This window comes from Anneissia japonica, unplaced genomic scaffold, assembly GCF_011630105.1.
Source record: "Anneissia japonica isolate Jap-2015-1 unplaced genomic scaffold, ASM1163010v1 scaffold1881_len754168_cov175, whole genome shotgun sequence".
Classification (NCBI taxonomy): Eukaryota; Metazoa; Echinodermata; class Crinoidea; order Comatulida; family Comatulidae; genus Anneissia; species Anneissia japonica.
The window spans coordinates 184,366-188,427 of record NW_022757845.1 but is presented as its reverse complement, the minus strand read 5'-3'; the positions used below and the strand labels follow the sequence as shown (position 1 = coordinate 188,427).

General features: G+C 30.4%; 1 protein-coding gene across 1 annotated transcript in view; it reads right to left on the bottom strand.

Moving 5' to 3' along the window:
* LOC117124912 (tryptophan 2,3-dioxygenase-like) overlaps window positions 1–4,062 on the bottom strand; it is a 23,475-nt gene that overhangs the window by 11,157 nt on the left and 8,256 nt on the right. The gene's annotated exons all lie outside the window — the stretch shown is intronic.

The window sequence follows — 4,062 nt, the reverse complement described above, 5'->3', positions numbered from 1 at the left end:
AATGAGAATAAAAAATAAGCACTTTTTAGAAAAACACAACAAAATCGATGTATGTTGTCAGGCATTAATATTTTCCAGTTAATAATAAGAATCTGAATGTAGTTGTTTTTATTGGCAAATTTATAGATTGTGATTTCTTTTCAGTCCATTTCGACCGTTTTCTCTTGTTTTTTTAATCCTATTCTGTAATGACTAAAGCTCATCCTGCCATATCTCAGAGCCACGATGTGACAAGTGAGCTGCTTGGCACTACTTAGTATTGAGTGTGATGAAGCAGACAACATTGCTAACTTTGATCATGTTATTAATTTATTTGCTGATGCAAAAGCACACAAAATCCAGCAAGACTCTACTATAAGATAAATTTAGAGAATAAGAATAGTGTACTGCTACTGTATGCGATAAATACAACAGCCTTACAAATTAAGATAATGGTAAAGTTGTATACAAAGTTCCTAACATTGTAATGCAGTTTCAGTAGTAAGAAACAGGGGTGGCGCCAGGCCCACTTTGAGGATAGCTAGGGATATTTCAAAATATTATAATCATAATTGAGGGGAGGGGGAAGGGGCGCAATTTTTTACTCGTGCCAAAACCTCTAGCTACGCCACTGCTTAGCAGCAATATCCAAGGATATTGAAGATGTACAGTATCACACTACATAGGATAAGCCAATTAATCAACCAATTATTAAATCAATCATGGACAAAAAAGAACTTACATAGTGCCCGCAGCAACGCATATTATGCTTAAAATCAACATTAACATTTAGCGGTAGGTGTGATTTTGAGGTCCTCTTAATATTCTCGGGGTGGAGCAGAATCATAAATATGATGGTACACATATTCTAGACCTTTGCTCTGTTACTCTCATTAACTTCGCGTATAAAAGGAAATGTATTGGCGATTAAACTTGTTACAAATTGTTACCGGTATTACGATTTTGTCTTAAGTGTGATTTGGGTATTAGAGTATAGATGTTCATAACAATTTATGTTAGCAATTACATCCACACTGTTTAAACTACAATGGTAAATGTGCGACAAAAGATATTATCATCGTTATCATTTAATACAAAGTTGAGTTAATAAAATACAGTAACAAATAACAGGGCAGTATTGATCAAAGATAAAATTTAATTTAATTTTTCTATCCTGTTCTGTACAGTAGATATCTAACATTCTCCCAATGGGCCTAGTTTTGATTTTAATAACTAAGTCCAAAATGGGACTCATTGAGAACTGATTTTGAAATTATAAAGTAAAAAAAAATCAATGTTAAAAAATTAATGAAGTAATAATAACAACTTAAAATTATATAGTGCCTTAAAGTAATAAAACTTTTAGCTCCAATGGCTTACCGATGTTTATATGATAGCACAGTAATAACTAAAGTAGGCAAGATTTTCGGCATGAGTGATTACTTATTTACGATTACAAAACTATCATAAGCTGAGATAACCTTGGCTACGCTAGCATGTATCGCATTACAATGCAGCCATTCACAACCCTCTTGATCCCAACTTCAACTTCAGTTGAAATGGATTTGAAGTTGAGACTACCCAACTCGACCGCAGTCGAAATTTACTTAATTTAATTTGCTGTTCTGTGTATATTCTGGCTCCAAAACATTTTAAATTATTTTTATACATGCATCAAGCTTGTTTATTTTGGAATTTTTTTAAAACTGACATCATGCTTTGTAAACATTTTTTGAAATCTTGATTTGAAAACTTATATAGTTTTAAATTTTCATTGGGAATGGCTGCACAGGATGTTTACTATACAGGCGAGAGAGCGATCAGGTTATATTTAGATTTTTACAATTATGAAAACGAATTTTGCAATGCAATAGTTTGGCATGCCTATCAGTGATGACGACGGGCAGGCGATAAACAGTGAGGACGGCGGTGATGATGTTGATGATTATGGGCCTAGGCTTAGAAAGGCTACTGTATGGTATAGTCAATGGATTGGAATGGAAAGATTGTGCATATAATTATGCATGTTTGGGTAAATAATTTACATAACGATGTCTATTGTGAATATTTTATTATTTTGTTATTTTATTTGGCAAATTGTTCTTTTTTCACAATTTTTTGCCGACAATTTAGGCTAGGCTAGGCCTATATTTTTCTGTTATTACTTTTTAATAGTACATTACTTTCTTTTATACACAAACTTTTCACTTAAAAAAAAAAATCCCAAAAATATGAATTATACATCTAGTGAAAGCCTATTCTTTAAGGGACATTTGTTTTTTTAAACATTTACTTGTAAAAAACATACAGAAAGTTCTAAAAAATTAATCAGAAATTTGTACACTCAAAAACGCATAAAAACTTGTTACACTGCAAAAAGAATCTGGGAAACAAGGGTCTGCATTGCAAAAAGAATGGAGGATCAAAAGGGTTGTCCCTCTAATCAAAGCAGACCTGCATTAAATTTTTCAATCTGCACATATTTATTAAATAATACCATATTTTCAGTGTGCAGATTAGAGGTTATTTAACATTAACAAACTTCAATAGTTGAATATAGTAATTACAGTACATCATATTTAAATAATTATGGTTTTGAAAGAGTGAATAATCATAAGACGCATAATAAATCCTTGAATGTTAATATTTTGTAAACAAATGACCATCTGTTGGCTGTAATGAGAGGAATTTCTAATTCATTATTCAAATCATAAATTAAATGAAACAATAAATGTTTTATTGACTTGTATTTGCTGGTACAGTATTGTCTTATGTGTAGGCCTACCACATATACAGTGTAACTTGGTAAGCCTAAAATACAATAATTAAACAAAGTTTTTTCATGCTTAGCCAAATTTTTCAGATAGTACCTATTTTAACATACAGGTTATTGGTATCATTTTCATCATATTTCCCATGAATTAAATAAATACCCTGGTCCAATAAAAAATACCATACATTTTTTAACTTTAAATTATTACTTAAAATTAATTAAAATTATTATAATGTTAAAGTCTATAAAAAATTCAATTATATCTTATAATACTTTATATATATGTGATTATTATTTTATGACATTAAGATAAAAATTAGCTTCAAATGAAGGAGTACTGAGTGCATATAGGAAGTTTCTACTTATTACAGAAGCAGTATCCAATAAATAATAATAAATAATATGTAACTGTATTGGAATTAATTTGTTACTTGATAATTTCACTCTTGTTTTGATCTCTGTTTCTAAATAGTATGTGTTTACAGCCTTGTTGTTAATAATAATGTACAATATTAATTAAAATATAATTCCGTATTTAATATAATATGTATCTTATTTTTCGTTATAGCTATAAGTATTTTAATGTTTAACTTTTACTTTGATAATTCATATCTTGTGCTATGCTTGGTTAATGTTTTAAATTATTTACTGTCTTATTGTAAATAGCATGTAATTTAGCCTTGTCTTCGAAACTGAAACGAGTCTGTATTAAATTAGTACCACCAAGAAAACACAACAATCTATCATCAGATCAGGTATGATAAAATCACAAGTTGGAACCATCATAAAGCAGTATTAATTAATAAGTTAGTAGGCCTGCAATAATAATACCACAATAATTCAGTACCACAATATTAGTGAGTTTCCTGTACCATATGATATTATACAGTAGGTCAGTACCACAATAATTCAGTACCACAATATTAGTGAGTTACCGGTACCATATGATATTATGCAGTAGTTCAGTACCACAATAATTCAGTACCACTGTACCATACCACAAGTCGGCACCATATAAAAAGTCAGTACCACAAAAAGTTCTAAATCAGCACTGATAATATAATACAGTAGAACCTCGTTTTTACGTACCCCAGTTATACGAACCCTCTGTTTTACGTACGCCTCGTATGGACGATGACGTCATCAAAAACCCCGAAAATATTCAAAACAAACGGCCCTTTTGAGAGCAACCATAAGTAAAAAGAATATAACAATAAACTATAACAATAAACAAACCATAATGCAACGTATTTTCATTAAACAGCAACGTTGATTGAGTCTAATACCGGGTTGTTATAATCTAAAACCAC